The sequence below is a fragment of the Musca domestica genome, unplaced genomic scaffold (assembly GCF_030504385.1).
Source record: "Musca domestica strain aabys unplaced genomic scaffold, Musca_domestica.polishedcontigs.V.1.1 3, whole genome shotgun sequence".
NCBI lineage: Eukaryota > Metazoa > Arthropoda > Insecta > Diptera > Muscidae > Musca > Musca domestica.
In genome coordinates, this window is record NW_026712299.1 from 17831019 (window position 1) to 17852813 (window position 21795).

The following is a 21795-nucleotide window of genomic DNA, read 5'->3' on the forward strand; positions in this document are numbered from 1 at the left end:
GCACCAAATGGCCGATATAAGTCCAAATGGACTGAATTTTAGTACATCGGACCAAATTCAGCCTAGAAGCAAGTATATCAAATTTAGTGAAAATCGGTTCAGATATAAATATAGCAACCATATATATGTTTCATCCGATCTAGAGTTTTAGTCCCATACATTCGTAATATTCACTCCACAACCGTGATATTTGGTACCAGGTATTAGATGGAGCACAGGAATAGCTGTTTTAAATTTTATCGAAATCAGTTCAGATTTGGATATAGCTCTCATATATATCTTCATCCGATTTCGGGTTAAATGTGCACTAAATGGTCGATATCAGCCCAAATCACCAGTCTGGAAGCTAATACGTAAAATTTGGAGAAACCCGGTTCAGAGATAGCTATAGTTCGTAAAATGCACGATAGAATTAGATAGATTTTGATTTTGTACCAAATATCTCATAGAGCTCTGAAATGCCCTGTATAAACCTTTTTACGAGAGCTCTACTAAACATGCATAGTGGTGTAGGGTATCATATAGTCGGCCCGCCCGACTTTTGAGCTTTCCTTACTGGTTGATAATGTATTTATACCCTACACCACATAGTGGTAAGGGTATTATGTCTTTGTGCATTTGTTTGTAACATGGAGAAGGAAGCAAGATAGACCCATAGTTTCCTTTGAGGATCTCCACAGAATCACTTTCTTTCTGTCCGTCCGTCTGTCCATGTATTCTTGTGAACAAAATGCAGGTCGCATTTATTATCCGATTAAGATGAAATTTTGCAAACAACATTTGTTTGGTCCAAGGACGAACCCTATTGAAATTGGAGATAATCAGTCAAAATTTAGATATAGCTCCCATATATATCTTCTTCCGATTTGCCTTTTATTGTGCACCAATCGTGTAATATCAGCCCGGCGTTTTGCACATACGACTAAATTAGGCCTGAAAATAAGTATGCCAAATTTGATCGAAATCGGTTCAGATATAGCTATAGCTCCCATATATATTGTTAATCCGATCTGTTATTTTTGTCCTCTGCAGCCGTAATATGCACTCTGTAACGACAATATTTGGGGAAATATATCAAATGCAGCTCAGAAATAGCTTTGCTAAATTTTATCGACATCGGTTCAGATTTGGATATAGCTCCCATATATAACTTCGTCCGATTTCCATTTTATTGTGCACCAAACGTCTAATACTTGCCCAAATTGGATGAAATTTGGCACTTACGACCGAATTGAGTCTAGAAGCTAATATGTCAAATTTGGTGAAGACCGGTTCAGATACAGCTATAGCTCCCATATATATTGTTCATCCGATTTGTTGTATTTTTTACCCACAGCCATAATATGCACTCCGTAATAACGATATTCAGGGAAATATATCAAATTCAGCTCAGAAATATCATTGCCAAATTTTATCGAGATCGGTCCAGATTTGGATATAGCTTCCGTATATATCTTTTTCTGATTTCAAGTTAATTGTGCATTAAATGGGCAATACAAGTCCGAATTTAAAAGATGCACATGATTCGGCATATAGTCCTTTGAACTTTAAGTTATATGTATAGTCATAGCGTGTATGTTTGAATTCTCCCATAAAAACCTTTAATTGTTATGTGGAACTCTACTAAATTAGTAAAGTGGTGTAGGGTATCATAAAGTCCGCCCCGCCCGACTTTCGGACTTTCTTTACTGGTTTTCCTCTAGGTCAAATATGGGTTAGATAAGACAAACAAAAGGGAAACGTTTAAAAGTGGCAGGACATAAATATTCTACTCTTGAGAAATGTATAGAAGCTAAATGGCATTTAACATTATAAGTGGTCTTTTTCGATTCTATTTTATTTAGATCATGAAATATACAAAATGTTAGACGACGTTTAATATTTAACTGACATTAGAAAGGTCACAACAATCACATACCTCAAGTATGTGGTTAAAAAGAGAAAAAGGAAAGAAAAAGTTAATCGTTCTTCAGTTAAAAGTCCTGAAAAGTCTTCTGAACATGACTTCAAATTAATATTTGCTATCTAGCCAGGACGCCTCTCGTTAAAGAAATGCAGGAAAAATGGCCGGCAAGAAGTCTAAGTGATATTACGAAAATGAATTCATTTGGATCTTGCCATCGAGAAAACCGAAAACTATCTCGAACTCAATTAACAATTAATTACGAATATTTTAGACAAGGGCGGTAAGGTGTTATCGTAGTCAATGTGGCTTGGATATTCAATGCAGTTTTCGTTATCACAGGCAAACAAAGAAACACCAAAAAAGTTTCTGTTCACTCGGGCATGATTGCACATTATTCACCAGATTATTGTAGTGTACAACGCCTATAACTAGGTACACAAAGATAATTAAATCTATGCAATTCATCTTTAACGGCACGAATTAAAATTAGCTTTAATTTTTCCTCTTTAACTTCCAAAGTGTTTTTATACCCTCCACCATAGTATGGAGGGTATATTAAGTTTGACATTTCGGTTGTAACACCTCGAAATATACATTTTAGACCCCACATAGTATATAAATATATTCTTAATCAGCATAAAATTTTTTGTCGATTTTGCGATGTCCGTCCGTCTGTCCGTCTGTGGAAATCATTCTAGCTTCCGAAGGAAATGGTTTATAAAATTTTACTCTAATGCATGCTATGTCTGCTGGACTTTTGGTATTGTTGGTTCACGTTTTTCTATACCCCCATATAATGGAAGTTCAAGATGGATACTACAGCCTATGACAGAAAATTGTAGATGCAGGACCTTGTCTTCGTATAGCCCCCATACAACGATAACTACCGATATTCGATATTTTGATGATTTTAGCGACATTATTTACCGGAATCGTTTCAAATTTGGTATGTGTAGTTCGTAATGGATATTACAGCCTATGGCCCCCACACCATCCTATACCTCCCGATTATTTATCCGAATTGTTTCAAATTCGGCATTTGGAGTTCATAATAGATACTACAGCCTATGAGAGAAAATTGTCCATGCAACGGTATATCCCGATATTAGGTATTTTGGTAATTTTAGCGACATAAATCGCCGGAATTGTTTACAATTTGGCATTTGAAGTTCGTAATGGATGCTACATTCTATGACAGAAAATTGTCTGTGCAAGTCCACGTCTTCATATAGCCCATATAACGGTAACTTTAGATATTCGGTATTTTGATAATTTTAGCTATATTATTCGATTCTGCAAATTTTGTATATAAAGTTCGTAATGGATACTACAGCCTATGACGGAAAATTGTCTCTGCAAGACCACGTCTTCATATAGCCCCCATATAAAGGCACCTGTTAATATGCGGTATTTTGATTATTATAGGGACTTTCTTCGCCAGAATTGTTTCAAATTTGGTATTTGGAGTTCATAATAGATACTACAGCCTATGAGAGAAAATTGTCCATATAACGGTACCTTCCGATATTCGATATTTTGGTCATTTTAGCGACATTATTCGCCGGAATTGTTTACAATTTGGTATTTGAAGTTCGTAATGGATGCTACATTCTATGACAGAAAATTGTCTGTGCAGGTCCACGTTTTCATATAGCCCCCAACTTGGGTTTTTGAGATTTTGATAATTTTAGGTACATTATTCACCGGAATTGCTTGCAAATTTTGTATTTGAAGTTCGTAATGGATACTACACCCTATAACAGAAAATTTTCTATGCAGGTCCACGTGTTCGTATAGCCCCCATATAACGGTACCTCCCGATATTCGATATTTTGATGATTTAAGCGACATCATTCACCGATTTTGTTCCAAAATTCAAATTTGAATATTGTAATGGATTATGACAAAAGTTGCATGCAGGTCCATGGCGAAATCACAAATAGACGAACAGGTCAACTCTGACCTTTTCATAGATGCCGATAGTAAATATATCGGATGTATATAGCGAATTATATACAATGTATATATAGAAGGAAGGGGATGTTAGCTAGAATGCTTATATCTCAAGAATGGCTAGATCGATTTCGCCAAATTTTGTCAATTCAGAATGCCATCTTACCATAAAAGTATAAAATCTAAAAAAATCGCATAAAAATATGCCTATAATGATGTTAACATAGATTTTGTAGTATTTTGTGACATTTTTCTATTTTTCATATTTTTTATCGCATGCGATTTTTTCAATTTGACTTATAATATTTAAGTGTATATTTTGTAATATGTTTGCACTTTACAACACAGGTTGGGTTTATTATATTCAGATTGCAATTATCCTCACGAAAAAGATAGGGTTAGGCTCAAAATGGCTAGACCTATGGTTTTCAAAGATGTCCGCAATATATTTAGGGGTTGAAATGGACCAACAACTAAAAATGTTCTTGATTTTGCAGCCGTTATCAAGTTAACAAATTGAATCCAAATGAAATCTCGCATGAAGTTAGAGTTTAGGACAGCGGGTAGAGTGGACCACTACTTTTGTGTGTAAAAATACCAACATTACTTACAGGCTATATCCGAAATTCACAAAAGGCGATCTTCTGGCTTTTTTTATGCTGATTTCGTTGATGAATAAAGCCAAATATCGTAGACAAGCAAATGATATAGATGAGTTTAAATTTGGTGATGCAGAGGGACCTCTTGCGTTTGGAGTTGATCGCAAAATATTTAGGGGTTCAAATGAACCAAAAACAGAAAACAATTTCCTGCTCACACAATTGAAGAGAGTTAAGAAAAGGGAAGAATTCTAGCATTTTGGATAATCATTGATATACGTAGCTGTAAAATGGACCACAACAACTAAAAGCACGATGGAGTGCGTAAATATTGGGCAAATGTCCCTGGTCAAAGCGCTAAGGGTAATATCTGGGTAGTGCTCCATGAAGTAATTTCAAAAGCGAAATATTTCAAAATGGTTTCGGACAGAAGGGGCTTCTAACATATTCTAGTGTTGTAGGGTATCACATAGTCGGCCCCGCACGACTATAGCGTTTGCTTACTTGTTTTTTTTTTTTCTTTTTTTTTTTGAAAATTGCAAAATTTGTTCAAAATGTTGGAGGTTATTCAAAGCTCTGTCCGGGTGAACTTACAGCTTTATTGTTCCTATTCTTTTCATCGTTACAAAGAAACGCATAATAACATAATATGTGCAATGTGATCTCAAACATATAACTCAACGATTGGAAAAATGTGCTGTTATTGCTGTTCTTTATTGGTTTAATCCATCGATTACGCATATTAAACAACAGAATAAAATATACAAATAAATATTTATGTATTTCAAATTTAATAATAATTCTAATAATATAATCAATACTATATAATTAAACAATGCCAAACAATACTGCAATCATAAAATAATGCCCCCTTGCCAAATAGAGCCAACAATTTTAATAATAAATACTTTTGATATTTTAATCATTATTTATGCAGGGAGGTACAAATAAATCGACACAGAAAACTGAAGTCAAGTAAAAAAGATAAAAATACATGTGATCATGAAGCATTAAATTTTTGGGGAAAAGGTATTATGATTATAAAACACATAAAAACAGAGAATTATAATTTACCCTATTAATTTGTTACCTTATATCTCCACTGAATAACTAATCCCTTTAAAAACATAAAAAATTTTGGTAATAAAATGAAAACTTCAAATTAAATTGTATTTAAAATTTTCCTTACATAAAATCGCCTGGTTTGGGTTTGTAGTACTCCATATCAATGAAGATCCTCTTATAAAAATATTTTAAAAAATTTTCCTTACATAAAATCGCCTGGTTTGGGTTTGTAGTACTAAATGGCAATGAAGATCCTCTTATAAAAATATTAGCACAATTATAGCACCTTACTGCAGAGCACACTGTACATTTTGATTTCAGCCCATACTAATTGCAAAATTTTTAGTGTAAATATATCAATTAGTTCCAACGTCTCTATAAATACACACATACATACTCAAAAATATAATTATTATTATTATGGCAAATTAAAGCAATTGCAGTTTTCAAATCTGCAGCCACAAAATCTGGAAAATTATCGTTCGCAGAAAATTTGATTGTAATTATTCACCAAAAGCCCCACCTCCCCCACTAAACGGTATTTAATTACATTTTCCAACAAATTCAATAAACTCAGCTATGTTTTTAATTCGATTCGATTATCTCTGTGCGTCAATGTATTATGCAGGTCACCTGCAGTATTATATTACCGCGATTTGTTTTTGTTGTGTTTGCTATTTTGCCTGTATTTTCAATCAATTATTTATATGATTATAATAATACAATGTTAATTACACATTTGCAATGCCAGACACACAGACGCAATTGGATATTTAAAAACATGCGATTGTTAAATTGTTTAGCGACTCTATCCTATCAGATAGGCATGTCAGGCCTTTCAACAAACATCAAATTAGTTGAATTTTTTACAACAATGCCAATGCCTGCCAATATAAAAGGCATTACTTTTAGTTTGTGTTGAATGTGTGTTAAATAACAAAATCATTCTTTGTTAATAAAGGAATGAAATGGTTGACGGACACTGACGGACATCTCAATGTCCAGCTAAAACGATTAAACCAAGAACCTTGAAAGTGGGTTTCATAATTTATTGGTATTTTTGAAAATTCGTACCTCAAGGGTAGAAAATAAACAAACGGGGGAGAAAATTGTTCGGATCCATTATTAAAGAATCGGTAAGATCTGTAGCTTTGAAATTTTCTTTAAGTGTCGCCATCATGCGTGGGGGTTATGTAAGCCGGGATTTTTGATCATCATCAAGCGTACAAAAATTAATAAATGGTTAGTTCGTACAAAAAGGAGCAACTATTGCAACATTTATATTGAGCATTTGGAAAGAGGTAGCACTTTGAAATTTTTCCTAAGGGTCACTCGTGATGAGAAGTAATGATATAGGAAATAAAAGATATAACAAATTTCGAAATTCGTGCTGTAATTCAAAAAAAAAAAATCTATAAGGTACATCATTCGCATTATGCGATCGGTAAGAGCTAAAACTTTGCATGATGTATAGGGATGTAATAACCCTGGGTTATTCAGAAATTCATTCTTTGTGCATTGGCTTGTAACATGGAGATGAAAGCGAGTTAGATCCACTCTTGTTTTTGATATTCTTCACGTTCCTGAGTCGATTTATGCACGTCATTCCGTCCAGATATCATATTGAGCTCAGAAATACCAGATTCAGGTTCAGATTTGGATATTGCTCGCATATATATCTCTATCCGATATCAGGTTTATTGTGCACCAAATGGCTAATATCAGCCCAAACGGAGCGAATTTTTGGGGCGTACGTTTCCATTTGGTGGAACTCGGCTAAGATGTATATTTTTTAATGTAATCTATTTCGAAGTAATATCATTCACTCTTTAGCAATGTTATTTGGTATGGAAGGTAAAAATATACCCGACAAATTTGGTGAAAATCTATTCAGAATTGGATATGCCTATAATATATTAGTTCCCTCTGAAGCCAAATTAAAGCCATGATACTCATTCAAATAAGGTTAATAGTTGGTATGATCTACTTAACATAAATTCAGAATGTAAATTCTTTCGTTAATGGAGCTCTACTAAATATACATAGTGGTGTAGGGTATCACATAGTCGGCACCGCCCGACTTTCGACTTTTCCTTACTGTTTTTATAACCTACACGACAAGGTGGTCAGGGAATTATGTCTTTGTGCATTTGTTTGTAACAGACAAAAGGAAACGATATAGACCCATAGTTCCTTTTGATGGTCTGCATAGAATCGCATTCTGAGTCGATTTATGCATGTCCGTCCGTCCGTCTGTCCATGCATTTTTGTAAACAAAGTACAGTTCGCATTTATTGGCCGATCCAGAAAATTAGCACAGATCATTTGCTTGGCCTAAGGACGAACCCTATTGAAATTGGAGATAATCGGTCAAAATTTAGATATAGCTCCCATATATATCTTCGTCCGATTTGCCTTTTATTGTGCACCAAACGTGTAATATCAGCCCGAATAGTATGGAATTTTGCATATACACCCAAATTAGGCCTCAAAATAAGTATGCCAAATTTGATCGGCTCAGATATAGCTATAGCTGCCATATATATTGTTCATCCGATTTGTAATTTTTGTCCTCCGCAGCCGTAATATGCACTCTGCAAAAGCAATATTTGGGGAAATATATCAAATACAGCTCAGAAATATCTTTGCCAAATTTTATCGAGATCGGTTCAGATGTGGATATGGCTCCCATATATAACTTCCTCCGATTTACCTTTTATTGTGCACCAAACGTCTAATATTCGTCTAAATTGGATGAAATTTGGCACTTACGACCGAATTGAGTCTACAAGGTAGGTGATCGGTTCAAATTTGGTGAAGATCGGTTCAGATATAGCTATAGCTCCCATATATACTGTTCATCCGGTTTGTTATATTTGTTACCCACATCCGTAATATGCACTTCGTAACAACGGTATTCAGGGAAATATAACAAACACAGCTCAGAAATATCTTTGCCAAATTATATCGAGATCGGTTAAGATTTGGATATAGCTCCCATATATATTTTTATCCGATTTTAAATTATTTGTTCATCAAATGGGCAATACATGTCCGAATTTAAAAGATACAAATGCTTCGGCATATTTAGTCCTTTGAACTTTGAAATTATAATTATAATCATAGCTGTATGATTGAATTCTCCCAAAAAAACTTTTAATTGTTATGTAGAGCTTTACTAAATTAGCAAAGTGGTGTAGGAAATCATAAAGTCGGCCCCGCCCGACCTTAAGACTTTCTTTACTGGTTTTTTTAATTATTTATTTAATTTGGTAGTCCAGTTATGTTTCTCAATATCTTGAGGGATTTGTACAATCTATCCATTTTAAGTACCAGATTCCAAACTCAACACTTTTCTGATGTCTCAAACCAACAATAATACGAACTTTTACTGTTCTAGCGCTAAAAATTTATAAGTTTTATTTAAAACCCGCCGTCTTATAAATTTTCAAAAATACCACATGAGATAATATCTCGCATCTACTTTGATCTACATGCTACATTCAGCTCCATATATATATCGAATTTTTGAGAATTTTGTAAAACCTTCATTTTCATTTTCCACTCCAATTGTTTGTTCTTCTTGTTAATCTTTTACTATTAAAATCCATAGCATCGTTGAAGGTACAAAGATATTAAGTTAAGAGCACAATGTAGGAATAATACTGACACACATTTGTTCAGGCTAATAACTTTTAAAATTATGTTTTTTTTTTTCTGTCTTCATAGGTTTAAATTTTTATAACCTAAAACACAATGTGTTTCTACACATATTATAAGTTTGATTGGGCCAAAAATTATGTAACACCTCGAAATATTGGTTTCCCACATAGGAAAGTATATATGGATCTTCCTATCTCGCCGAGCCGAGTCGATCTAGCTATGTATGTCCGTCCGTCTATCCGTCTGTCCGACTGTCCATGTTAATTTGTAATCACTCTACAGGTCGCAATTATGGCCCTCACGAAATTGAAAATGGAGGTGGGGTTAAGGTCAGAATAGAACCCTATTTCTTTTGGAGATGATCGCATAATATTTAGGGGTTGAAATGGACCAAACACCAATTATAGATCAATCGAAACGAAAGTTAGCATGGGGCTTGAGCTTAGGGCTGGGCCTTAAAAAGCCTTCCACTTTTAACCATACCAGACCATAGACCATAACAATTTTTTTTAATAAAAGTCAAATTTTAAATCGCGAATATTTTTAATCCCGGCGAAATCACAAATAGAAGAACAGGTCAATTCTGACCATTACGTAGATGCCGATAGTAAATATATCGGACATATGTAGCGAAATATATAAAATGTGTATATACAAAGGAAGGGGATGTAAGCTAGAATGCTTATATCTCAAGAATAGCTGGATTATTTTGACAAATTTTGTCAATTCAGAATGCCCTCTTGGTATAAAAGTATAAAATTTAAAAAAATTGCATAAAAAGATGCCATTAATGATGTTAATATAGATTTTTTAGTATTTTGTGATATTTGGCATAAAAGTATAAAATTTAAAAAAATTGCATAAAAAGATGCCATTAATGATGTTAATATAGATTTTTTAGTATTTTGTGATATTTTTTAGTTTTTCATATTTTTTATCGCATGCGATTTTTTCAATTTGACTTTATATTGAGTTATATGTTTTGTAATATTTTTTCACCTTACAACACAGGTTAGTGTTATTATATACAGATTGTAATTATCGTCCCATTCTCACGAAAATTTTCATAAGGGTAGGTTTATGCTCAGAAGGGTAATATAATTAGAGGTTGAAATGGATCAAAAACTAAAAATTTTCCTGTTTTCGCAGCCATTATAAGTCACAAATATAAATTTTAAGACACGAAATCACGCATAAAGTTAGAGCTTGGGACAGCGAGTAGAATGGACCACTAATTTTGTTTGAAAAAAATACCAATATTTTCATTCTAACGAAACGCTGAAAATAACTTAAAGGCGAAATCCAAAATACACAAGAGGCAAACTTTTCTTAATGCTGATTTCGTTGAAGAATATAGCCAAATATTGTAGACAAGCAAATCATAGTCTAAATGTGGAGATACGGAGGGGCCTCTTGCATTTGGAGATTGTCGCAAAATATTAAGGGGTCAAATAAACCAAAAACACAAAAAATTTCCTGATCACACAATTTTTCCTGAGAAGAGAATTGGATCATCGAAGATGGATTTGGACATTAGGGGGCTTCTAACATAGTGTAGTGTTGTAGGGTATCACATGGTCGGCCTCGCTCGACTATAGCCTTTGCTTACTTGTTTTAAACTTGCAGTCGGCATTCTTCAAGATATAGAATAGCCTTAAAATTGTATGTTCTATAAAGGCACTCAAAAATAAAAAAATAGTATTTCAATTAATTGCAAACAAAAATTATCATTATTTCATCAGATAAATAAATAAATGTTAAGTAATATAGACAACACCAAATTTAATTAATTGTTGATATTAAACTTGCAACCACTTAAATATAACCGCCAAAAACGAATAAAAAGTTTTTGGCGGTTATATTTAAGCAATGTGTCGAATTGGTAATATGTCATTCAAAATCCCAAAATTGTTGCGGCGTGTTATGAAAACCGTACAATAATGGTTTTTTGGACCGCATAACATTTATCTTTATTGAGGTTGCATTGATTTTTATTCCAGATATTGTAATGGAGGTAAGCAAGCGACAAATCATTAGAAAAATGAATATGAAATGAAAATAAAATATTATTTATTAAATTTTTAGAAATGTTTTCTAAAGTTATGATTTTTTATATAATTTCCTAAATAACTGTCACAGAATATTTCATAGTTAAAAGGACTGCAGGAAAAGATACTGATTTCAAATATATAGTTATTTATGTTGGCAGCATAAGGCAATCGCAAAGATTATGAAATATTTCTACTGACATTTATAAACATAATCTACCTAATTGATTTTTTGATTTCAGAATATCAATTAAAACGAAAGAAAAGGCAGACTTCTTAGGATTTGTGCCATGTCAACAACTGTTTGAACGACAGCTCGCAACAACAGCATTACTACGAATGAGCTGAAGATATTAAATCAACACCACAGATGTCTTAGGAGATTTGCCATGAGACTAGAAGAGATTGATATCACTGAAATGTCTGCAACGATAAAATGCACAAATGAGTTACCAGAGATGGATAATGACGAACAATGATGACATTATGACATTACGAAATGCTGTAATTAGGATGATTATGGATGGAGATAACGGTGATGTTGACAATATTTTTTTAAACTATTTTCCTAATTAAATTGATAATGCAACATATTTATATTTTGGCATTTACTGTACAAATTTAAAAATTAAAAAAACAAGTTAAAAAGTATCAGTCGGTATTGCCGCCAGAGATATACCCTCAGCCTATGTTCGATTATCTAAATATATTTTGACTAGTGTTAAGGTTATTCAAACGTTTGACCCTCTATGGAGCAGATCCCGAAGGAATGGGCCAAAAGATGATATAAATATTTCGACAGATGTGCCAAGTCTAAATGGAATCGGATGTTAATTTGGCGATTTATGAGCTTTATGGGTACTCAAAATTTCAATATTTTGTGGGGGAGGTACTTGATGGAGTGGACCGATATTGTCAATTTTCACACCTGTCCTAGCACTGACGCAAATATTAGGATTCGCAAAGTCGGAGCAAATTCGGATTAGCCTTTCTTTTTCTGTGCAAAAAATTTGTTTTTTTTTTTTTTTGAAAATTTCGACCTTTTGTGGGGGAGGTACCAGAAGGAGTGGGCCGATATTGTTCATCTTAACACAACACCTTGGGTTAATATAAATATTGGGATGTGTGAAATTTGAAGACAGTCGGATTCTTACATAACATTTTATGAGAGTTGTAATTATTCAAAATTTTGACCATTTGTGGGGAAGGTATTTGTTGGAGTGGACCGATATTGCCCATTTTCACATCTGACCTAGCACTGACGCAAATATTAGGATTTGCAAAGTTGGAGCAAATTTGGATTATCCTTTCTCTTCCTGTGCAAAAAATATATTTTTTGAAAATTTCGACCTTTTGTGGGGGAGGTACCAGAAGGAGTGGACCGATATTGTTCATCTTAACACCAGACCTTGGGTTAATATAAATATTGGGATGTGTGAAATTTGAAGACAATCGGACTCTTACATAACATTTTATGAGAGTTATAATTATTCAAAATTTTGACCATTTGTGGGGGAGGTACTTGATGGAGTGGACCGATATTGCCCATTTTCACACCTGACCTAGCACTGACGCAAATATTAGGATTTGCAAAGTTGGAGCAAATTCGGATTATCCTTTCTCTTCCTGAGCAAAAAATATATTTTTTGAAAATTTCGACCTTTTGTGGGGGAGGTACCAGAAGGAGTGGACCGATATTGCCCATCTCCGAACTCGATCTAAGTTTGACAAAAATATTACGTTGTAGCCAATTTGGACCAAATCGGATACTCCCTTCGAGAGTTATCGTGCGCACCAGCCAGCCAGACAGACAGACAGACAGACAGACAGACGGACGGACGGACGGACATCGCTAGATCGACTCCAAATGTTCTGAAACGGATTTGGTCCAAAGAGACCTAGGGTCTAAAACCGTTATTTCGACTAGGCACGTTTTGGCCGTATCATATGATATATACCCTCTGTAGCCATATGGCTGAGGGTATAAAAATATTGCAATACTATAATGCGTTAATAAACAAAACCATTAGAAAAGCAATAACATGACATACATACACGAAGAGTTTGTCCCTTGGATTTATTTATTTCATAGCAAATAACAAGTGTGCAGGAAACTGCAATTTTTTGAAGTTGAGTGGCATTTATATTGCAATTAGTAATTTCTAGGTAGCAAAATACTTCCCCGTAATAAGCGTATTTCAAATTAATTGTTGTGTTGTTTTTTAGTTTTAGCATATGGCGTTGGGGTCAATGGTTCTTATTAAAATCATATCCTAATCTGATCGGATTTAAATATAATTTTAAAAAAAATACTTTTACACCAAATTCCGCCACAACTTTCATATTTAATTGAAATTGGTGCGTCAAATATGTGAAATCGGCCGAGAATATATATATGGGAGTATATCCAAATCTTAATAATATCCAATTAATTTATCACATTAATTATTATAACCAAATTTCGCCACACATTCTGAATTTCATTGGAATCGGTCATATAAATCGCGTTTGGTGCATAACATGTATGAAGTCGTCCGAAATATATATGTATGGAAGCTATAATCAAATCTGAGCGAATTTGAATATAATTTGTCAAATTTATTTTTGTACCAAATTTAGTCACACATTCCCAATTTCATTGGAATCGAACATACATATCATGTTTGGTGCATCAAATACATGAAATCGGTCGAAAATATATATGAAAGCTATATCCAAATCTGAACCGATTTCAATATAATTTGACAAATGTATATTCGTTTTAATTTCCGCTACACATTCCAAATTTTATTGAAATTAGAGATACATAGCGTGTTTGAGGCATCAAATGAACGAAATCGGTCGAAAATATATATGAAAGCTATATCCAAATCTGAACCGATTTCAATATAATTTGGTAAATCAATTTTTTAGATAAAATCTATCACACGTTTCAAAATTCATTGAAATTTGGGATACATAGCGTGTTTGGTGCATCAAATGCTTGAAATCGGCCGAAAATATATATGGGAGCTATATCCAAATCTGAACCGATTTCAATATAATTTGGGAAATAAATTTTTTGGACAAAAACCAATACATTTTTAAAATTTCATTGAAATTTGGGATACATAGCGTGTTTGGTGCATCAAATGCTTGAAATCGGCCGAAAATACGTATGAGAGCTATATCCAAATCTGAACAGATTTCAATATAATTTGACAAACTCATTTTTGTTCCAAATTCCGTTACGCATTCCTAATTTGGAGACCGTATCTGTAATCGATCAATAGATATGTGCATACAAAATCTAAATTTTTGGGAGGTACCTCCGATTCTGATGCTATATCTCCACTTCTAAGTGGAATTTCAAAAATGTATATAGCCTATGTTACTTTCAGGCGATGTTGCAGTATACATGCAAAATTTCAGGAAAATCTGTTCAGCGGTTTTCGAGTCCACAAATTACAAACAAACAAACATACAAACATTTTCCTCTTTTATAGATATAGATTATTATGTTAATTTTGTTCTCACTTAGCTCACCCAATTCAACATTTGTACATCAAAGAATTGGCAATATTTCATTATAACCTACAGCACTATGTGTTGGGCCAAAAATTTGTAATCACGCAATTATGGCCCAATTCTCACGAAATTGAAAATGAAGCTGAAGCTCTTTTTGGAGATGATCGCAAATGGACCAAAAAATGAATAATATTCCTGATTTTGCTGTTGGGTACAATACGAGAACCGCTCGACTGATTTTCGCAATTCTTATCAATCCGGAATGGTCTCTTGGCAGAAAAGGATAAAATGTAAGGAATTCACGTAAAAATATGACAGTAAAAACGTGAGTAGAATTTGTTAAATTTATGGTTATATTTTTTATCGCATGCGTTTTTTTACAATTTGACTATTGAATTATACATTTTATACAGATTTCTGCACCTCGCAACACTATGTTTTTAGGGTACTGCACACAGGCCGTTCGCGAAATCCGACCCTCACGAAATTTTACATTGAAGTAGGAAATTTTACATTGAGGAGAGAGTTAAAGGCAGGACAGGGAAAAAGTCTAGCATTTTGGATGGCCATTAGATTATATGTAGCTGTATAATAGACCATAACTTTCGTGTGAAATTGTTTTGAATACCTAACAACACGAGGTAAGGGTAACATCTGGGTAGGGCTCTATGACATTATTTCAAGCACGAAATCTTCCAAAATGGATTTGGACATAAGGGAGCTTCCAACATATTGAAGTGTTGTAGGGTATCACATGGTCGGCCCCACACGACGCTAGCCTTTGCTTACTTTTTTTAGATTAACAATTATATTTTTGTCACTTAAAATATTTGCTTTTAATACATTTTGTATCTGTCAAAAGCTATTTATTTTTAATATGTAAATATTAGTTAACATTTCAAATCTATATTTTACTACATATCATTCATCAAAAAATAACATTTTCAATTTAATGTTCATAATTAGAAAACATTTACAAATGTCAAAATTCCTGTAGGCTCTAGAAAGACAACGCATGTTTATATAATGTTATAACAGGACGAACATGGGATACATGTTTTTTGGCATGCATCTCCTATAAAGCAAACCAAATTGTTGCCATCAAAATATAATCTAGATATTTCTCCACAGTAAATGGTTGCTGCGCTTACTGCTGCTGTGAACACCATCATCATTACCGCTTTCCGCTTTGATTGATAAAATGTTTATCGCAGTTTTTCATGCTACATTACAAGCAGGATTGTCGTGGTGTGTGTAAAAATCCATGGAACGATGGTATGGCCGTAGACTACATCTATATTGTTCTAATGAGTTTGAATGGATTTTTACACGGGACACAGATTTGGCTAAATAATAGTCGACAATGGCTGTACTGTACACATTTTGAAGAGGAAATAGAACCTTCCTAGACGAACCACGGTTATTTTCCCAGGAAATTATGAAAATTTTCTGTCATAGAATATCAAATGATCCAACTAGAACACTTGTTGAAGACCAAGAGTAAATATTCAAAGAAGTAAGCAAAGGCTATAGTCGTGCGGGGCCGACCATGTGATACCCTACAAAATCCATTTCGGAAGATTTTGATTTTGAAATTATGTCATTTGCCCAATATTTACGCACTCCGTCGTGCTTTTAGTTGTGTGGTCCACTTTAAAGCTAAATATAATCCAATGGTCATCAAAAAAACTAGAATTCTTCGAGGTCCTTAATTCTCTTCTCAGGCATGTCAATTGTCCTCAATTGTGTGATCAGAAATATTTTTTTTGTTTTTGGTTCATTTGAACCCCTAAATATTTTGCAATCATCTCCAAAAGCAAGAAGCCCAAGAATGATTTGCTTGTGTACGATATTTGGCTATATTTGTGAACGAAATCAGCATAAACCAGTAGAGAAAGTCCTAAAGTCGGGCGGGGCCGATTTTATGATACCCTACACCACTTTGCTAATTTAGTTGAGCTCCACTTAATAATTAAAAGTTTTTATGGGAGTATTCATGATTATAATTATAATTTAAAATTCAAAGGACTAAATACGCCGAAGCATTTGTATATTTTAAATTCGGACTTGTATTGCCCATTTGGTGCGAAATTAATTTGAAATCGGATAAAAATCTGAACCGATCTCGATAAAATTTGGCAAAGATATTTCTGAGCTGTATTTGATATATTTCCCTGAATATCGTTGTTACGGAGTGCATATTACGGCTGTGGGTAACAAATACAATAAATCGGATGAACAACGATCTTCGATCTTCGAACGATCTTCACCAAATTTGGCATACTATCTTCTAGACTAAATTCGATCGTATGTGCCAAATTCCATCCCATTTGGACAAATATTAGACGTTTGGTGCACAATAAATGGTAAATCGGACGAAATTATATATGGGGGCTATATCCAAATCTGAACCGATCTCGATAAAATTTAGCAAAGGTATTTCTGAGCTGCATTTGATATATTTCCCCAAATATTGTTGTTACAGAGTGCATATTACGGCTGCGGAGGACAAAAATAACAAATCGGATGAACAATATATATGGGAGCTATAGCTATATCTGAACCGATTTCGATAATATTTGGCATACTTATTTTTAGGCCTAATTTTTTTGTATGTGCAAAATTCCATACTATTCGGGCTGATATTACACGTTTGGTGCACAATAAAATGCAAATCGGACGAAGATATATATGGGAGCTATATCTAAATTTTTACCGATTATCTGCAATTTCAATAGGGTTCGTCCTTTGGCCAAACAAATGTTGTTTGCAAAATTTCATCTCAATCGGATAATAAATGCGACCTGCATTTTGTTCACAAGAATACAGGAACAGACGGACGGACGGACGGACAGACGGACTGACATGCATAAATCAACCCAGAAAGTGATTCTATGCAGATCATCATGCACATAACATGCACAAAGACATAATACCCTGACCACCTTGTGGTGTAGGGTATAAAAAGCCAGAAGTTCGCCTTTTGTGGATTTTGGATATCGCTTATAAGTAATGCTGGTATTTTTTCACACAAAATTAGTGGTCCATTGCACCCGCTGTACTAAACTCTAACTTTATGCGAGATTTCGTGTCCTCTGGTTTCTATTTATGACCTTTATAACGGCTGCAAATTCAGGAAAATTTTTAGTTGTTGGTACCTTTCAACCCCTAATATATTGCGGACATCTTTGAAAACAATATGACTAGCCCTTCTGAGCCCCAACCTACCCTTGTGAAATTTTTAGTGAGGATCGAACGATATTTGCAATCCTTATATAATAAATCCAACCTGTGTTGTAAGGCGAAAAAATATTAAAAAATATTATAAGTCAAATTGAAAAAATCGCACGCGACAAAAAAATATGAAAAAATAAAAAAATGTCACAAAATACTAGAAAATCTATATTAAAATCATTATTGGCATATTTTTATGCGATTTTTTTAGATTTTATACTTTTATGTCAAGTGGGCATTCTGAATTGACAAAATTTTTCAATGTACTTCCATCCATCCATACAGCCATTCTTGAGATATAAGCATTCTAACTAACATCCCCTTCCTTTGTATATACACATTGTATATATTTCGCTATATATATCCGATATATGTATTATCGCCATCTACGTAATTGGTCAGAATTGACCTGTTCGTCTATTTGTGAATTCGCCGGGATTAAAAATATTCGCGGTTTAATAGCAAATTTGATTTTTATTTAACACAAATGTTGTAGCCTATTTCACCCACTAAATATTAACCGATAAACATCAAAATTGGAAGGCTTCTGCCCAGCCCTAAGCTCTAACCCCATGCAAACTTCCGCTTTGATTGGCCTATAATTGCGACATGTAGAGCAACTGCAAAATCAGGAATTTTTTCAGTTTTTGGTCCATTTTGACCCCTAAATATTATGCGATCATCTCCAAAAGGGTTCTACCCTGACCCTATGCCCACCTCCATTCTAAAATTTCGTGAAGATCGGGCCATAATTGCGACCTGTAGAGTGATTACAAATTAACATAGACAGACGGACGGACGGACATACATAGCTCATAACTCAGCTCGGCGAGATAGGAAGATATACACTTTCCTATGTGGGAAACCAATATTTTGAGGTGTTACACATAGTGTTGTAGGGTATAATCAGTGTCTTCAAAAAAGATTACCGATAGGTCTTATTAAATAAAGGATTTTCTCCGTTCAAAGAAACCTAGAAACACCATTCTGCATATGCTATCGAACATACTAGCCTTACCATCATAACTTCCCATTAATTGAGTCCCTGATTGACAAACATTTGAATGTTGAAAGCTGTGTGCTAAACGGATACGGTTGTGCCATGCCACATTCATAGATCCATCCAGCCACACATGTCAGCCTTCGTATTTAGAACTAAGCTTGGATAACATCGTTAATAGGACAGCAGGCTGGCAGGCAAACTACTAAAAATGACACCCTCAACACAGAACCTCATGTGTCAACACAGGCATTCGCCGACATACTAACATCCATGCACACAATTATGCAAACACATTCAAATTTCACGGTTGTCGAAGAAAGAATTGCGTTGTCAGTTCAATTATGTTGCATATTCCCCACTTGCAAATGGGTAGAAAGGATTCTTATAGAAGTCGTCAAAATTCCGAATATAGGGAGGTACCGTTATATTGGGGCTATACGAAGACTAGGACCTGTACAGACATTTTTCTGTCATAGGCTGTAGTACCCATTACGAACTTCAAATTCCAAATTTGAAACATTTCCGGTGAATAATGTCGCTTAAATTATCAAAATACCGAATATTGGGAGGTACCATTATATGGGGGTTACGTGGACCCATTTTCAATACAAAAGTCCTGCAGACATAATACGCACTTGAGTAAAATTTTATCAACCTACTTCATTTCGTTCGGAAGCTAAAGTGATTTCCACAGACGGAAAGACGGATAGACGGACGGATATCGCTAAAGAGACATATATTAATTTATGCTGATCAAGAATATATTTGTGGGGAATGACAAACTTAATATACCCTCCATACTATGGTGGAGGGTATAAAAAATCCATAGTCGTCGGATCGCTGATGTTTAAAAGAAGCACTATCTGAGCTTTAAGACTATTTTGAAAACATGTTTGAACAATCCACAATTACATCTCTTAAAATAAGAATATGTTTTAAATTAAGTACATGTTTTAAATTTTCAGTTATATCTAATAGACCATGAAAAGAGCTCATTTGAATGGAAAAAGTATGTGTACATATACTTTAATAACCCTCTTCCCAGCCTCTTCTTTTTTCTATGTAAATTTTCAACAATCAATGTCCATTGGTAATCTGACATATGTGATATCGTTGCACCGTCTCCGACGATCCTGCGTTCATATCGAACCTGCCTGCAACTTGGTTTCTAGATAATGATAATGACTTTCTGGTTTTTACATAATTTTATTTTGTTCAAAACGTGGGACCCATATTCAGCGTCCCTTTCAGGACTTATAAATGACAAGTGATTGATGAATGTTTGCAGCGATTTTGTTGAATGTCAATCATGCAGCCACATACATACGGCTGTAAAACCAATACCGCCACCACCAATGCATTGGAATCGATTGTAGGTTGATACTGCCAGAACAAAATAAAAATGCACCAACACAAATGCCCCTACACTATAAATATATTTTGATAAATCTTGAAGCTATAATTATGATTTATTTAATATGAAATAATTGACTATTAAACAATTTCCTTAAATTTTAAGGGCTATAACCAAAAATATATTTATACCCTACAACAATATGTGTTGGGGGTAGTATTTGTTTGATTGGGCCAAAAATTATGTAACACCTCGAAATATTGGTTTCCCACATAGGAAAGTATATATGGATCTTCCTATATCGCCGAGTTGAGTCGATCTAGCCATGTATGTCCGTCCATCTGTCCATGATAATTTGTAATCAAACTACAAGTTGCAATCATGGCCCGATCCACACGATATTGAAAATGGAGGTTGGGTTAGGGGCAGAATAGAAGCTAATTGTTTTTGGAGATGATTTCAAAATATTAAGGGGTTGAAATTGACCAAAAACATCTTCCTGACTTAGATTTTAGGACTGGACAGAAGCCTACCAATTTGGGCGGCCATCGGACAATTTTTAGTGGGTAAAATATACCATAATTTTTGGTAAGAAATATATTTTTAACCCCAGTCAAATCACAAATACATTAAAAGGTCATTCCTGACCATTAGAGTGATTATGATAACCAGGAATAATATATATGTAAAAGAAATAGATCTTATTTAATCTGCTCATAAGTCAAGAACCGTTGGGCCGATTCTCAAAATTCCCGTCAATTCGGAATGGTATCTGGCCAAAAAAGGATAAAATCTAAATCTAAGAAAACCGCGGAAAAATATACCAATAAATAAGTGCATATCCTTTGTTCCATTTTTTCAATTTTTGTCATATGTTTTTCAATTTGACTTACAATTTTGAATTGAAAATTTTCTAAGTGTTTACACCCCTCAACACTACGCATTTCAGTGTATTATATGCATGTCGCAATTATCGCCCGATCCTTACGAAATTGCATGGGTCGTTCTATAGGCCGAATTGTAGTCGCTTTTTAGGCCACATTTGAAAACTAATCGATACGGAATTTCGCAACAGAAGAGAGTTAAGGACAGAAAAGAAAGCTAGCATTTTGGATGACTATTGGATTATATTTAACAATAAAATGGACCACAATTTTCGTGTAAAATTATTTTGAATACAACACGACAAAGTGCGTAAATATTAGCCAAATTCTCCGAGTCAAAAACCTAACATTTGGGCAGGGCTCTTTGAAATTATTTCAAAGAAGAAAGCTATCAAAACGGAGTTGGATATAGGGAATCAAATTTGAAACAAATTTGATATTTGAAGTTCAAAATGGATACTACACCCTAAGACAGAAAATTGTCTGTGCAGGTCCAGGTTTTCGTATAGGGCCCATATATCAGTACCTCCCTATATTCCGTATTTTGACGAGTTTATGTACAATACCCACCGAAATTAT